The sequence below is a fragment of the Stomoxys calcitrans genome, chromosome 4 (assembly GCF_963082655.1).
Source record: "Stomoxys calcitrans chromosome 4, idStoCalc2.1, whole genome shotgun sequence".
Lineage (NCBI taxonomy): Eukaryota > Metazoa > Arthropoda > Insecta > Diptera > Muscidae > Stomoxys > Stomoxys calcitrans.
The window spans coordinates 171,121,288-171,139,803 of record NC_081555.1 but is presented as its reverse complement, the minus strand read 5'-3'; the positions used below and the strand labels follow the sequence as shown (position 1 = coordinate 171,139,803).

Here is an 18,516-nt window from a genome sequence, read left to right as displayed (position 1 = left end):
AGGTATTGTTGATCCGACGACAAGACGAAAATAGGTAATACAGAAATTATGTGTTATATATATAAAAAAAAAGAAGACAAACACAAATGACAATAAACATAAATATGTGCCCATTTAGGCAATTAATTGATTAATCGCAACAACAGACGCCTTTATTTTCTAAAAAAAAAAAATAAACCAAAAAAGAATTAAAAAAGTGACAACAATTAAAGTAAAAGGGCGCGTCTGCATCTTTATATGTAAAGATCATCATCATAGACCACTACTTATCTTTACACAAAGTTTGTTATTTGACTTTTTAGCAAAATGAAACACTGCATGTTGTATTCTTTGTCTTTTATCGGGATGTGCTTGTACTTGTTTGAGTTGTTGTTCTTGTAAGAGTTGTGTATAATTTTGTTGTTAGCTTTTAGCATGAGCATTCTCTTTTTTTTTGCAGCTAAGTTTTATTGGTGGGTATCATTTGGTTTGAATGATTGAATTTCATTTCTTCTCAAATTGTTTCCTCCAAAAATTCATGGTTTAATATGTGGTTAAAAGTACATATGTAGTATTTCATTGTTGTATTCTTTATCGTAGGGGGTCAAATAAAAAACTACTACCATATTCTCTGCGCTGAACCTCACAGTGTGACTTGTGAGTGGGTGCTCAGTCATGCGTCAGTCTGTCAGTCAATCTGTCTGTCTATGGTCTGGTATGAGTTTGACATAACGTCAGGTCTTTGGTGGATCTATTGGTGGTGGGTCTGTCTGCAAGTCCAGTTTGCCGTAATGAGTCGGATGATGGTTTATTCTAAAGTTGTCATTGTGTCTTTATTTATGATATTTTAATTAATTTTCTTCGAAAAAAATATAGTCTAGTTGAAGCCTTTGTTTTGGGTGTTACAGGTTGAGTCAAAAGTCAAAGTGTGTTGGAAGTGAGAGCCTTTTCTTATTTTTTCTAAAATTAAGAAAGTTCTTGCGTTAACTCTGTGAAAAGGAACGAATAATTTGTCAATTATTATTGAAGTATCTTTAGAATTGTTGAAGACATTTGTTCAGAAAATTTTTTCAATTCCCATCATGATAATGATGATGTAGTAATGTGTCATCAGAAAAAATTTCCTTCAATGAAAATTTCTTTACTCAATAAAAAGAAATTTCTATACTTAACAGTAGTATAGTAGACTCTTAACTTTGCATCTTTTTACTAAAGGTAATCATCTTTGAATGAAGGTCAGAATAGCGATATGGATACTTATTCACTTTAAGTATCTACATCGATATCATCGATTATGCAAATTGCAAATTTTGCCCATGAACATTCCACTAAGAAACAGGGGCAATCTTCTCACATATCAATGAGTGCAGTCCGATTCAAGTTTTTTAAGCTCAATGATAAGGGGCCTCCTTTTTATAGCCGAGTCCGAACGGCGTGCCGCAGTGCAACACCTCTTTGGAGAGAAGTTTTACATGGCATAGTACCTCACAAATGTTACCAGCATTAAGAGGGAAAAACCACAGCTGAAAATTTTTTTCGCATGGTCTGGCCAGAATTTGAACCCAGGCGCCGTGGCCTAACCACCGGTGAGATATTTGCTGATGTTCTTGTCGGGATTTGAACCCAGGCATATGGGACATGATAACCTCTGATATGGGGTGGCCTCCTGGTAAGTCGGACACTAAAACACCTTGTCGTCGAATTAACTAAGGTGGATATGTTGAAGCCTGATCAATTCTTCAACACGAGAAAATCCCAACTCACAGCGCCATCTATTGGGGTTATTCGGCGTGGCGTCAGATTATACCCGGCAACAATGATGTGAACCAGTGGAGCCACTTGCCCGCTCGCTTAGAGCAAGTAAAGAGTTTTTGTAAAATGAAGGGGCAAGCTGTAAGGCCCGTGCCATCAAGAATTGGCGGGGAACGAACGCTACATAGGAATAGTTCGCTTATGAGTGCTGATTGTGGTACAGATCCGGTGAACATTTCTTGTAAGTGTGAGTTTTTAGTAGGATAGCCCGCTTAAACGATAACAAGTAAAAAGGCATTAAGTTCGGCCGGGCCGAATCTTATATACCCTCCACCATTTGCATTTGTCGAGTTCTTTCCTGGTATCTCTTTTTAGACAAACAAGGGATAAAAGAAAAGAATTGCCATGCCAATTGAGTTGAGTGTTGGAGGCCACAGTAGAAGTCTATGTGTAAAATTTCAGCGAAATCGAATAAGAATTGGGCCTTTTAGGGGCTCAAAAAGTAAAATAGGGCGATCGGTTTATAGGGGAGCTGTATCAGGCTGATGACCGATTCAGACCATATTTGACACGTATATTGAAGGCCATGGGAGAAGCCATTGTACAAAATTTCAACCAAATCGGAGAGGAATTGCGACCTCTTATGGGTCAAGAAGTCAAGATCCAAGATCGGTTCATATGGCAGCTATATCAGGTTGAGGACCGATTTGAACCATATTTGGCACAGTGGTTAGAAGTCATAACAGAACACCTCATACAAAATTTCAGCCAAATCAGAAAAGAATTGCGTACTCTAGTGGCTCAAAAAGTCAAGATCCCTATGATGGCCAACTTCATGGCATGGAAAATTCGAACAAATCATTGTTTGGGTACTTCGGTAAGAAGCACCGCCCCAAAACACCATACTACTACCGGGAGTGTCCATGTCAAATATGTTGCCAAATACTAGCACTAAAGAGATCATGATACAGCCAGGAGTATTGAAATGCTATTAATGCCAAGAGAGTGGGATTAAGAGTAATTTTGCAATCAGCAGCAATCGCTAGGCGAAGTGAACATAGCGGAAGAAAAGGAATGAGAATATTTATTCCATAGGAAGAAAAGAGAATTGCTATGACTTGAGTCTGAGTGAATTAGCGAAACTTTTGTAGAGACAAAGGAAATCATTTACCCAATACCGATTGTGTGCCTGTAACTGCAAATTTGCCCATGATCATTTCAATTAAGAATAGGGTTTGCCCCTTCTCACATATCGATGAGTGCTATCTGATTGAAGTTTAAGCTCATTGATAAGGAGCCTTCTTTTTATAGCCGGGTTCGAATGGCGTGCCACAGTGCGATACCTGTTTGGGGACAAGTTTTTACATGGCATAGTGCCTCACAAATGTCTCCAGCATGGGAGGGGGATAACCACTGTTGACAATTTTTTTTCTGAAAGTCTCGGCAGGATTCAAACCCAGGCGTTCAGCGTCATAGGCGGACATGCTAACCTCTTAGCTACGGTGGCTATGATATGAAAAGAAAAATTTTCCCACTGCTGGTATCCGTTATGATACCTCAGAACTAATTGTTGATGACTGTATAAAAATTGTTCCAACTTTTCCGAATCAGATCAGCGTAGCAGGCTGATGACCAGCAAGGCAGCAGGAGCCAATGGCTTACCAAATGAACTTTTTGTGACCTGAGACGACCAGCTCATCTGCGCAATAGGCTAGAAGAACGTTTACCCAATGGGAGGAGCTATGTTGCTGTGCGGGCACATGTTTCTACAGAGATGAAGAAGGAATAAAGGGTAACAGATGAGAATCGGAGCATCACAAACACATATTTGCTACCAAATTGGTATCTGATATCAGCAGCGATGAGGATTCCCCAAAAGCAATCTATGACGAAGGTGTGGTAAGCATACCTTTTGATCATCAAAAGGCCAGGATAGCAGTAATCTGATTGAAGAACAATAAGGCTGCAAAGGCCGATGGGTTGCCAGGTGGACCTCCAAGGTGACAGGCTAATTAGACATATGCAGAAGCTTCTCTGAGCATTATGGCTAGAAGTAGGTTTATCAAATGAGTTAAACCCCAGCATGCTAAGTCCCTTTGCAGGCGAATAATCATGTGAATACCAAGAAGAAAATCTGTTAACCCATACTGTCTATTGTGTGCTTACTACTACTACTAACTACTGAATTTCCCATGAACTTTCCACGATAGGAACAAGGGATACTTCTCTCATATCAATGAGTGCTTAGGATTTAAGAATTTTCCTAGCTGTTTGTATATGATAGTGACAACGAAGAGTATCGTATATCCAGTACCCATCCCTGATGACAGTATGAAATGAATACTACCTAGTCAGAATGAGGGCTGCATAGCAGTAACACGGCTGAAAAACCACAGAGCAGCAGGAGCCGATGGTTTACCAGCTGAACTATTGTTAAATGGATGCGGTATCAGCAACAACATCAGCTCGGCTGAGCAGTGTGGTTAGAAAAACGCTTAATCCTCAGGATCCTCAGCATACTATGTTTCACTGCTGGAATATGTTGTTGCAGGGACAAACGATAAAAAAACAGATACAGCTGATGGACTTAGCATATGGAAAGAAAATTTTTTCCTAGTAGCTGTTGTTATAGTATAGTGGCGACAAGGTGGATTTACCAAAAGCAATCCCTGATGATGTTATAGAATGTATACAACTTGGCCAAAATAACAAGGCAATAGGTGCCGAAGGGTTAACAGTTGCACTATTTTAGACCGAATGCGACATGCTTATTAGACATATGCATCAGCTTGTCGGTTCAATCTGACTAGTTGATCTCATAGCCGATAATTGGAACCTCAGCACTAAACGGTAACACGCCATATAGGCGTTTAGTGCTGAGGGAAACGCCCCCATTTCCTTTTCTTTTGATTCTAAAAAGCAAAACACCAAGCCATTGGCTATGTATTACCAACGTCGACACCACGTACAAAGTTGGATATAGTACTTTGTAGGGCATTCAGTTGAGGATTTTAGATTCTAGAAGGAAAATTTAGAAATCAAAGTGCTCATTTATATGGCATTTATTGTCAAAACATGAACTGTACCCCTGAGCCAATATGGTGGCTGTTATGCAGTGTTCGATTTGACTCAGAAAGTTTTTTCTGATTTGATTAAGTCATGTTCGTCTGTTTGAGGATCATTTCTGTGGCCTTGTTCGTTTCTACATCCTTCTCCACTACTGTGTGCATATGTTTGCAATGCTAAGAAGCAGATGTGCTTAACCCACTGATAAGTACTCCGATCGGCTAAGAATCACTTTCTGATTCGATTTAGTTATGTCCGTTTGTCCATGTATTCTTGTGATCAAGGTACAAGTCGCATTTGTAGTCCCATTGCCATAAAATTTTGCATAAGTCAATTTCTTGATCCAAGGACAAAGGCTATTGGTTTTGAGAAAAATCGGATCCGAAAAAGATATAGTTTCCATATATCACTTTCATCCAATCTGATATTTTAAGGGCGTAGTATCCACCATTTTGGTCCGACCTTTCAAAATTTTTGCATGGGATAATTTATTTAAAAACTTAATGCGTGTGCAAAATTCCATAAAAATCGGATCAGGTTTAGATCTAGCTCCCATATATATCTTTCATCCGAAATGACCCTTTAAGGCTGTAGTAGCCACAATTTAGGTCCTATCATAAGAAAATCTTACAAAGTTCTAATCCATGTTTCAATTGGTATGCTAAACTTAAATCTGACTAGATTTTAACATAGGTGTTATGTGGTAAAAGTAGTACGCAGACATGGTGGTGTAGGGTATTATGTAGTCGGCTCCGCCCGACTTTTGCCTTTCCTTACTGGCTTATGTTATCAAGGTGGAGATCTCCTTTGAGTCATCACGAATTTTTTTTCGCCCTAAGGCCAAAGAATGAATTTTGGGAAAAATTTGTTCAGATTTAGATATAACTCCCATATATTTATATCGCCCGATTTACGCTTAAAAGGACGTACGACGATATTTTTGATTTGCAGCCTCTATTTTAAAGTCAGTATTTCAAACCCTGGTTTGGACATTTAAGTCAATCTGTCTGTCCGTCTGTCTGTGGAAAGAACATTAACTTTCGAAGGAGTAAGGCTAGACGCATGAAATTTTTCCCAAATACTTGCTATTAGTGTAGGTCAGTTGGGATTGTAAATGGGCCATATCGGTTCATGTTTAGATATAGCTCCCATATAAACCGACCACCAGATTATACTTCTTAAGCCTCTAGCGGGCCCAGTTCTTATACGATTTGTTGATGAAATTTCCCACAATGACTTCTCCAACGACTTCCTTACATGCTAAGTATGGTTCAAATCGGCCTTAAACCTGATATAGCTCCCATATAAACCGACCTCCCGATTTTACTTATTGAACCGCTAGAGGGCGCAATTCTTATCGAATTAGGCTGCAATTTTGTACTGTGACTACTTCCTTGATATTTATTGGATGTACCAAGTATTAGGCCACCGTAGCGCAGAGGTTATCATGTCCGCCTATGACGCTGAACGCCTGGGTTCGTATCCTGGCGAGACCATCAGAAAAAAATTTGCAGCGGTGGTTTTCCTTGTCTAATGCTGGCAACATTTGTGAGGTACTATGCCATGTAAAACTTCTCTCCAAAGAGGTGTCGCACTGCGACACGCCGTTCGGACTCGGCTATAAATAGGAGGTTCCTTATCATTGAGCTCAAATTTGAATCGGACTGCACTCATTGATATGTGAGAAGTTTGCCCTGTTCCTTAGTGGAATGTTCATAAGCAAAATTTGCAATTTTTTATCAAGTATGGTTTGAATCGGTCTCAAACTTGATATAGCTCCCACATAAACCGATCTTCTGATTTTACATCTTGAGCCTCTAGAGGTCACACAGTCACTGTATTCATGACCTCTAATAAACGTTGCCAACATCAAGAAGTTCAACCGCGGGTTTGGAGGGATTCAAGCACAAAGTCTCTGCGTAGTTGGCAAATAAGTGAGCTTTTTTTTTGAAGCAAATAAAGGACAAACTCGTATCATTGTGTTATATTGTCGTTATTTTGAAGGCTTTCTATTAAAAACCTAATAACCTGGCTTATCAGTTATGAGATTGTTGATTTATCAAGTAATTTTTTTATCAAAAATGGATACATTTCAACATATTGTAAAATTAAATTTTACCGCTAGTATCGATTGTGTTAAAATATATCGAAATTAATGCCATAAATTATCGATAGCGCCATCGATATTTTGCCAGCTGCAGTTTTATGGCCACCAGAGGCCAGGTCTGTCGCTACAGTGGTATCACAACGGACTTAAACAGTCTAAGTGGGTCTGTTGAGGAAAAATACTACCACTTTAACCTAACCTACAATTGGATATAGCTGCCATACAGACTCATCTCCAATTTTGCTAAAATTAAGAACAGTTAGTCCTTACTACCAGAAGGTTGGAATAATTGAGTTTTTATAGTTTTGGTTATTTGTTTTTATAAATTTTTTCATATATTTATGACCTTTTTCAACAAATTGTTCATATATCGTTTGAGACATTTTAAAAAATGTGTTTGAACCCTTTAAACCCTTTATTTGCATTCAATGCAATGCAATTTTATCACATTGAATTCCTCCAAGAAACGTTCAATGCGAAATTATGCAAAAGGCAATAACATTTGAAAAGCAAAGTTTTCAAATCTTTTGTTTGGCAAACTGATCTGACTTTTGAGCCAGCATGTAATTTGCCCAAAACTTGGCGTTTTTTAATTGTGTCCTTTTTTTTGTTTAGTTTTTCGAAATGAGTTTTGATTTGTGCGGGTTTGTTTGTTGGTTGTTTGTATTCTGTGGTCTCACATGCAGTTCTTCATAGTCTTTTGAGTGCGCGTGTGTGTAGTGTCGTAGATGTGAGTAGAGTAGTTAGGTATTTGGTTTCGTGTGTGTGTGTGGGTGTATGTGTCTTTGGGTGCTCAGATTTCTGTTGTCAAGGTGCACTATGGTCTTTGCTGTGTGTGTAACTATGTGTGTTTGAGTTTTAGTGCAATATTTGAAGTTACTTTTTTTTCTCCCAACTTGGCAGTTGTGCATTATTTGTTGTGGTTGTTGTTTTTGTTTTCGTTTTTTAGCATTTGGTGTTAGTGTCAATCAAAAGTCATAATAGAAAACTAAACTGTCAAGTTGATGTTGTTTTTTTTTGGTATATTTCTGGCAAGGCTAGCTAACACACAGCCATTACTTTGCCAGCAGGCAAAAGGCATGGGAAAACGAGGACTAGGAAAAGTAGTGAGAACAGCTAGTGAAATGAAGCGAGCTTAAAAGTAAATACGAGTACCACATGGCATTGAATAGAAAATAGTTTTTTTTTTTTTTTCTGGAATACTAGTTGTAAATGAAAACATTTACATTGCATTTTTCCCACCCTATTCTTCTTTTTACGGGAAGAATGTTTTAAAGCAATTGTGTTGCTGTTTCTGTTTTTTGTTATTGTTAAGTTTCCCTTTCACTCAAACGTTTATTTGGTTGCAACAACCGCCGCCACTGTTTGTTTGTGTTAGTAGCATTTAAGACTTTGCATTTGTATTTTTCGTTACACAAGGTCTTGGGTCTCTTTCTTGCTTCCAAGTGCAGTAAGCCTTCTCTAGTTTTTTCTCTCTCTTTCTGTGTGTGTTGCATTCCCCACAGAGACGAGCGTTAATTGAAAAATGCTTTTTTCTCATTATTGCTCAGTGAACATACGTTTTGGTTTCCTTTGAAACTATTCATGGTGGCATACCGTTGGGATTTTAAATGATGCTTTGTTTGCAAAGACACCAACGTGTGCCAGAGCCTTTGTAAACAGTGAGAGAGCTAGAGACCAAGAGACCAAAAGAGAGAGGGGGGGGGAGAAAGCATGAGGGGGGTAAGCATGGTGAGCGATGAAACACTCAATGTTAGCTTAGTTTGTTTTAAATGGAAAACAGGCCTGCTACACAACTGCCTTTAGTATTTAGCCCCACATTAAACAGTTTAAAAATAAATACTCTTGGTGGGTGATATAATTTCACTTTAATGTTCTTCACAGGGCAAGGAAGAGACACAAAACTTGATATTAAAGTGTAAGAAATAAATGTATATTTTAAGGCTTAGATAGTTATGTTTAGAGTAGCATACTTTTTGGCTTTAACTTTTTGAGTTGCAAAAAAAAAGATGAAAGCATAACTGTGTCGCTAAACCTAGTGAAATTTCAACAGGCCTAGATTACAAACCTAAATAAGTTCTCATTATAATTTAATCTGTAAATGTTGCATATTTTTAGGTGATTAAACTATCAATAGCATACTTTTGGGCGATATTTTTAGAAAAATATATTTTATGTTGTTAATTAATTGTTTTTTTAATATAGGTTTAATTGAAGTTTTTTTATATAGGTTTAATTTAAGTTCGGCTTGACCGAACCTTGCACTCCTTGAAGCTTTCTGCCATGGATTCTGACATATTTTGGGTTATTGTTTAACCGGTTTCTTGCCAAAATTAACCGGTTTCTTACTAAAGGTGCATTTCTACCGTATTTTTGTGATAATTACCACTTTTATTTCATTTATTTTGTCTAAAAAATTTTTATTGTTTTGGTTAAGAAGATTTTAAAAAAAATTTGTCTTTAAAAACTTAAATTAAATATAAATTAAGATTTGTTCTTTAGGCACATTTTATTGAAAAAATGTTATACTGCTTTCAAAAGATAAAAAAAAATTTTTTTCTCTGTAAATTAAAAAAAAAAATTTAGTTAATTTTATCAATATTTTGCTTAAGAGAATTTTTTATTTGGAAATTTGTCTCAAAAGACATTTGGATATCAGATACGTTTTCTAATCTTAAATACCTTTCGTTTGAGTCCCACTTTGTCGTGATTGGTAGATATTTAGGGTATTAGTAACCCTGCTGAAAAGCAACAAGGGAACAGGAGCCGTATAATTATCAGCTGAACTATTGAAACCCGGAGAGAACACGCTGTTAAGGCGTATGTATTAGCTCGTCTGAGTAAATTTTTGGAGGAATGATTACCTAATAAGTAGAATATCCGCATGCTCTGTCGGTTCATGCTCCTGCAGAGACAAAGAAGATAATCGCATACATAGAATATTTTTTGGTACACAATGGGAGCAGCGACGAGGATACTACCAGATGAACTATTTAAGACCAGAAGCGACACACTTATGAGGCATATATATCAACAAATTGGCTATAAAATTAGGTTTCGATGATCTCAACCTCTCCATGTATAGTTCAATTTTTTAGTTCCTAATTTCATAACACTCTGACTCTCAAAAAATCACTTTCAATAATTGAGTAGTTTTAGTGACACAATTTATAAAAAAAATGTAGCGTTTTATAAATTTTATAAAAATGTTGCATATTTTTAGCGTTTTATTAAAATTAAAAAAAAACTAGCATAACTTAAGGGTTAAATAATTAAATCGAAGAAATCTCGTATACTAAGGGAGTCGATGATAAGATTTGTTATATCTTTCTTTCAGTTTTGATTGGTTTGAGTTGTTATGAGTTTCTATTGAATTTTTATACAAAAATATTTTTCCGAAAATTTAAGTTTGATAAAAATTTTTTTGACAAAGTGAAATATCATTGAAAATTTGTCACTTTATTTTATTTTATTTACATTTACTTTTTGTCGATTATTTTTTTCATTAGATTTTTTTTTTATAAATTTTATCAAATTATATTATATTTGTGTTTTATTAAATTGAATTTTTCACCGAATAATCCAGTATAAAGTTTTGTTAAAATTTTATGTACGCAGAATTTTTTTTATAGAACAATCTGTAGTTTTTTCAATTTTTATTAATTTTTTTTGATGTTTAATTTCTATAGAAAATCATTTACAAATTTTATAAATAAATTTTTAAAAATTTTTTGAATAAAATTCAATGGAACATTTTGTCGCAATTTTTTTTTTAATTTAACATTTAATTTTTATAGCAAATATTTTTAAAATGTTGTTTCTAAAAAAATTATTTGATCTTAAACTTATTAAAATATTTATGCATGATTTTCAAAACGAAAAATTCTTTTTAATTTTTAGTTACAAAAAATTTTTGTAGAAAATTTCTTTGATATGAAATTTTGGAGAAAAACACAAAAATATATTGTAACAGTTTTTTTGTGTGGCATTTTTCATCATTTTTTATTTACTAGGAAATGTGCTAAAACTTTCGTATTAATAGAAAATTTTGTTAATATTTTTTCCATAGGAAACTTAGTTAAAATTTTATTTTAAGAAAATATTTCGTTATTATTTATTTGTATAATACAAAGACTTACAAATTATTGAAATTTATTAGTATTTATATTTCTTCTGAAAGGCACTTTTAAAAATGCTAAGGCATCTTAACCTTTCATATTCTTGATTTCGTTCAAAAATATTTCCAATAATAAAAATCTAAGCTTATTTTTAGGCAGTTTTCTCTCAAAGCATTATTGATTAAGTGTTATTCAGTTAAGTGATTGATTGTCGGTTATTGCCTTCTCGTTAAAAGGTTCGTTTATACATCCCAAAGGACATAAATATTGGATATTAGACCTACCTAGGTTCGCCTAACTATTTACAGTCTCAATCATATGAGAATTCCCATGAATGCCAAATCTAAAATTGAGTTTTTCCATATAGATCACGGATAAACGAAGAAAGCTGCTTCAACTTGGATTCCAAAAAATAAATTTATTTGAATATCTTCTGTTAACGAGCTTAAAAGTGTTTCCAATACAAAGTCTCATAAGTTTCTGATCAAAAATCCCAAGTTTCTTCATAACAATGGGAGATTTACTGAATATTTTGTTTAAACTGTATTCCTAAGAAAAGTATTAAGGCTCATACCTAACTTAATAATACATTGGTTCTTCAGTCATATGAATTTCCTTTCAATTGCACTTTCATTAACTTTTAAGCCGTTATAAACTTTGATATTCATGATTTCGTTATAGAAAAATTCCAATAAATAAAATCAAAGCATACATTTAGGCTGTTTCTCCATAACTCATTTACTTTGAATATGTCCTTAACAAACTTCCTTACGTTCCTTATGTTTTTTACCAAAATATTATTTGAATTTGTCTTTTCCCTCTTCTTCCTTAGTTTTCTTACAAAACAGCTCTTTTCCAAAAAGTTTTCATATTTTATTACCCTGTCACCTAGGCCAAGATATGTCCATTATTTCATTTTACCAAAAAATTGAGAGCACTTCAAAACTTCAATGTTTTTTTTCGAGATTTTATTTCGTTGCAAACTTTTAAGTTTCTTTACCTACATAGAATAAAAAAAGTGAAAAAAAACAAACAAACATTTTTAATGCAAAATATTTACATTTATGGTTATTTATTATTGTGTTGTTTGCCGGGTAACATATTGTTTGGCCGGGAAAAATACTTTAAGAAAGTTTTGTCCCTTGTTTTTTGTTTTTTTTTTCTTATTTCTTGGGTTTATTCTTTTTTGAACTTTGTGCAAAATGTGTTCAAATAAATAAAGTTGATGTGCCTTCGCCAGAGGATGTTGGCTGGAGTCTGGGTTTGATTTGAAAACTTTAAAGTTGTTTGCTAAAATCTTTGTCATTTTTCTTCTTTTTTGTGAAGCTATGTTTTTCTTTGGCCATATCCTACTCTGTTAAACAATGAGGAAAATGTCTTTTGATATTCTTATTTGAAAAGTCACTTATGCACCATAACCATCATCAAACATTCCACCAAAATACGCACAAGTAGAGGAGAAAGAAAACAACAAAAAAAAAAAAATGGCAAATGATGCGAATGATGGCATCTTACATGCGCAACATACGTAAATCCACATTAGCATCCATCCACTTCTTAGAAGCAGTAGCAACAGCAACATCATCAAATATGGGTTTTGCCTAATGTACGTGCTCCGCCATCTGGACCCACTATGAGTCTATGTAGACTTAATAGCAGATGCATAAACAAGGTTGCCAGGGAAAGCAATTTTTCAAATTGTTTCATACATTTAAAGGCAGTTTTGTAACAGAAACAATTCTCGAAACTATATCCTATAGTTATACTGATACGACAAAATTTTTTTTTTTTCAATTCTTATTTCTAAATTTTGTTAAAATTTATATTTCTAACAAATGTTGTCAAAATTATTATATATAAAAAATTTTTAAAAATTATTTAATATTTTTAATTTTTATTATATTAAAAATTTTTGTCAAAATTGTTTTTTTTTTTTTTAATTTTGTTTTTCAAAATTTTATCAAATTAATTTTTAAATGGAAAAACTGTTTGAATTTTGTTTCTAAAGAAAATTTAAAAAAAAAAAAATTTCTAGAAACTTTAAAAAAGTTTTTATTTTTTTTTAAATTGTCTACTTTTTATTTCGAAATATATTTTGTGAATTTTTTTGTTTTGAATAATTTTCTATGTCTTTTTAGACTCTCTTAGGAACGTGTTTGTTGGAAAACTTTTTTTTTATTTTTACTATAATTACTGTCAATATTTTTTTTATTGAAATTTCAATGCGTTAACCCTGTAACTAATGTTTCTGCAGCATGCCTTCTCGACGCAGTCAAGTCAACATTTCAGTAACCTTCATTTTTCTATTTTGTTCATCCATCTCTTGTCTTAGTTCAAAAGAGGGATGGCCAAGTCAAGCACAATATGTGCTTACATCGAAGTGAAAATATTTGCAAAACTTTCAAGTAACTTTTGATAGCCTTCCTCCAAGGAAATGCAAGAAAAAACCAAATGGACAAAAACAAAAATAAGGTTCTAGCAACAAAAAAAAAAAAAAACTCTGCCCCCCGAAACTTTACTTTATTATAGAAACTATCTGGAAAAATGAAGTGTTAATAAATGCTGTTTTCCTAGCTAAAGCATGTTTTGTCGTTTTTTTACGATTCACTGCCATTTCAACAAGCTCGCCTAAAAGTATGCAAATGAAAACGAAAAGTTTTGCAATTTCAAGAGTACACCCTCAAAAGATGTCTTGCCTGTCCTTTGTTAACTTTCTACATACATATAAGCGTTTGAGAGTGTGTATGTGTTAAATCATGTTAAGTTCCATTTGATGTCACCAGGCGGCTTTGGCAATAAATTTAGTTTTAATATCTATGTGGAATTCTATTTAGATATTCTCAAAGACACAACACATGATATAGCACTCATATGTTTTTAGTCCAGGAATATTATAAGACATTGTCTTTTTTTGTTTTTTTCTGCTAAGAATTTTTTGAGAGCTAACATCTGCCGCCATTTATTGCCAGTGAGAGAGTGTGTTGATATTATTATGGAATTTATTTATATGAATATCTATTTTTCATACTTGTAAAGGCAGTGAACATTAGATGGGGTAATATGAATAATTTTATATTAAAAAAAAAGAATCACTTTATAGAATCACAATGTAAAAAAAAAACTTGAAAACATTTTGTTAAGAAATAAAATTGGACAAATTTTCTATAAAAAGGAACAAAATTTTGATTTGATACCAATTTAAAAAGTTTTACAAAATTTTCTATGGATATGTTAATAAAATTTTCCCAGAAATAAAAATTTGACAAGACAATATTTTGTTTGGAAATAGAATTTGGATAATATTTTGTAAAAAAAATAAAATATTTAGAAAAATTTGTCGGCAGAAAAAGTTTTTGAACAGGGTTTTGACAAAGTTTTCTACACATTATAAAAAAAAACACGTTCTGTAGAGGGAAATGTTGGAAAAATTTGCTATGGAAAAACAAAATTTTTTGTAGAAAAATTTAAAAAAAAATTTTTTCTATGGAAAAATAGTTTACAAAATTTTTTATTAAGAAGTAGAACAAAAATTTTCTTCACAAAAATCATTTTGAGAAAATTTTCTACAAACGAATATGTTGGTTCTTTTTCGATGAAAAATTTTAACAGTTTTGAAGAAAAGTAACAGCTGATAACTGACAGAAGAAAGAATGCAATTACAGAGTCATAAGTTGTGAAAAAATTTGTCAACGCCGACTATATGAAAAATCCGCAATTACTTTTTGTCACAATTTTCGAAAAAAATTTTGCAAAATTTTTGTCGCAGAAATTCATTGACTTTTTCCATTTCGATTCTATGTCACTCCCATCTATTGTATTCCAGTGTATTATTGCTCCAGGTGTTGTTGGTTGGTTTTTTTCTTTGTTTTCGCATTCCATCTTTTGCTGCTGTTTTGTGGCATGGTGTCATTAAAATACGCTCAAGTGGCGAAAAGTGTAAATGTGCTAAAAAAGTCATAGTCGTTAAACGAAAATTTGGTTGTTCTTTTTCGCCTGCCTTGGCCTTGTGTTCAAAACATTATCATTCATAAATGCAAGAGAGGAACAGGCTATGAGGCAAGAAGTGAGTGTCAGAATAGAATACAGGCTACATTGGTACTCAATAAATCTTAGAGGAGCGTAAAAAATTAGAAAGAAATAAACAAAGGAGCATGAAATGAAAGCATAGAGAATAGGCTTAGGGAAAATTTAAGCCGATTCATTGTTAAGTATTTGTTTTTGAATAGGCTTCAAGCATACCTTTAAAAACAGACTTCAAAAAGATTCTGCCTAAAAGTAGGCAAGGGAATTAAAATTAAGGAAATGTAATTAAATGCAAATAGACAGGGGAATGTTTTAAAGAATTTAAGGGAAGCACTTGAAATTAAAACGGAAGTTTGCGTTCAAAAGTTCCATTCAAACAAAGTTAAGGAAATTTAATTATACAAAAATAGATAAGAAAATTTATACAGAATTTAAGCAAATGACTTAACGTTTAAACCACTCATTGTGTTTGAATATTCCCTTAAAATAATTATATCAAATTTAATTTTATCTTTGACATTCTGCTGCTGCTGCTGTCAAAAAATATATTCCATATAAATAACAATTATTTTAAATTAACTTGCTCCCAGAAGTATACTCTATTATTTAGCATAGAGTAAAATTTGTTATTAACTCTTGCCAGATATCAACTTATATAATCTTGTGCTACTAAATCTTAATGGCATTTAGTTTAGTGTTGATGACATTCCATGTCTATTTCTACTTCTTGTTTCCTCTTTTAAAGTTTCATTTGTTGTTAGATTTAACCACATTTTGTACTCCCCTGAAGTATGCTTCAAGCAAAAAGCTCTTCTTATTTAAATGTCAACCAACAAAATGAACATTTCCATAATGAGCAAGAAAATGTAAAATGTAAAATGTTTACTCAATTTATTTTCATTGTTATTGCCACACTTATTTGCCTTCAGGATGTGGCGCAATATAAAATTCAATAAATGATATGTTTTGTAAATAAATTTCATATTATCGTTATGCGTTCTTCCGGAACAATAGCCTAATAACTATTTCAATTGGATTTCGTATAAGATGCGTGATTCAAGTCAAGGGGATTAGCTTCCGAAGGCTGACTTTTGTCAGCAGAGATAGTAGCAAACGACTTTAAAGTCTAATCATGCAATCTGAAGGAGATGGAAATTTTGTAAGGACAAATAGGACAAACTTAAAGTGGCATGTAATAAGCCAAAATTTAATTTATGTTCGAATTTTAATTAGAAACAAAATTTGGGGAATTTATTATTTTAACTTTAGGTGATCAAATACTTTACATTGCCTGTTGTGATAATATTTCGAGATGGTCATACTTTTGTAGCAAATTTTGCCCATGAACATTCCGCTAAGGAACAAATGCAAACTTCTCACATATCAATGAGTGCAGTCCGATTCAAGTTTAAGCTCAATGATAAGGGACCTCCTTTTTATAGCCGAGTCCGAACGGCATGCCGCAGTGCGACACCTCTTTGGAGTGAAGTTTTACGTGGCATAGTAAATCACAAATGTTGCCAGCATTAGGGGAGGAAAACCACCGCTGACTATTTTTTTCAGAATTCGAACCCAGGCCTTCAGCATCATAGGCGGACATATTAAATTCTGCGCCACGGTGGCCTTCACTTTTCTAGCATTAGTCTTCTGAATGAATGAAGTGCACAAATTCTTCTTACACTTACTAACAGTGCTACAAATCAAGAACTATCTTTCCACTAACCTCTGTTACTATATATAAATTTTTGAGACTTTCCCTTCTTCTAGAAGTCCTAACTAATAAAATCCTAACTAACAAAATCCCAGTCGTTACAAACATTGTCTCTTTACAACTTAAAATTACCATTTTATGATGTAACATCAAAATTATGTACAAATTAATCAAATTGAATTTATTCTTGCTTTAAAACAAAGGGACTAAAAAATACATCACTTCATAAACCTTAGTTGAGGAAAACAAATGGCACCATTTTTTACAACCGGTCTAAGGCAGTATCTTAAAATATGACAAAACATAAATTTCCGTTTTTAAAATCATTTAGCCCCATGTCACCTTATGCACCCCTAAAGATATGCTAAAACATTTTTTATTAATACTAAAAAGTATGCTACCTGTAATAAATGTAGACGAATAACCCCCAAAAATATAGACATACATAAAGCTATTGTTAAAATATGCCAAATTATAAATTACCTAAGGAAAATGTAAATAGCTATTAGCACATCATAAATTTCTACATGAAGCCTAAGTATCAGAATCAGTATCCTAAGAAGGAAGCTACAGTGATATTTTTTAATGACTTTCCTTCTAAGCTAAGGTTACTTAAAGCGAATAAAATATAACTAATAAATTATCCAATGCCTGAAATATAAGAAATTATATCTTTGACACTCTCTCTTTCTGTGTTGAGGATTATAAAATTATCCATTTACGTGAGATAATAATTTTTATTATCAACACGTAACATATTATGATGTATACGTAGAAATGTTATGATGATAAATCATTATTTTTATTATTTGAAACAATGGTTGGCTGGGGCCAGAGTTGCGGCAAGGTTAAGGCAACATTTTAATTAAGCAAAGGAAATAAAATGAAAGTGATATTCTACTTTTAATTGATATTTTAAGCTTTGTATGTGTGTTTTAATGCAATTTTTTTTGCCTTGCCTTAAAGTATGCTGTATTTTAATGATTAAATTTATGTTTATGTAAACTGAGTAATTGTTTCCTGGAAATAATAATGGGGAAACATTTGGAATTTGGCTACAAGTTGCTAACATTCTTATGATGAGTTTAACTTAAGACAACAGATCGGCAAGGAATGTCTTTTTGGATGAAATTTGATTTTTATGCCCACCATCATAGGATAATGGGTATATATGCATTTAGTCATTTCATTTGCAACACTTTGAAATATCTATTTACCACTCTACAAAGTATAGATATGAATATATCAGATCCGCATCGCTTGAGTGCCGGAAGAAGTAAAATAAAAATTCTATAAAAGTAATATTTTTACAAAATCTTATATATAGAAATGAATTTGTGTTTGTTTTTTGGTATCTGAAGGGGGAGCGAACCCTCCCCCTTACCCTAATTTTTAGAAACGCCAGATCTCAGAGATAGGTGGTGCGATTTAAACGAAATTTTGTGTACTCTCTTATAGTAACCCGAAACCAAAAATTTTGGATCCAAAATCCGGATGGGGTACCTAGGGGGGCCGCCCCCCCAAAACCTACCAAATATATATATATATATATATAGACCAATCACGACAATTTAGGACTAATTTAAGATTAGAAAACGTATCTGATATCCAATTGTCGGACCAATTGTTTGGGGGAGCACCCCAACCCCAAAACACCACTAAATCGGACATATTTACCGACCATGGTAATCTGGGACTCAAGTAAAAAGTATTTGCTAGTAGAATACGAATCTGATATCCAAATGTGGGACCGAGTTTTT

The 18,516-nt window shown here is 33.3% G+C and overlaps 1 protein-coding gene across 1 annotated transcript in view; it reads right to left on the bottom strand.

Moving 5' to 3' along the window:
- The window catches only part of LOC106084296 (neuronal acetylcholine receptor subunit alpha-7), a 791,555-nt gene that overhangs the window by 86,204 nt on the left and 686,835 nt on the right, over positions 1–18,516 (bottom strand). The gene's annotated exons all lie outside the window — the stretch shown is intronic.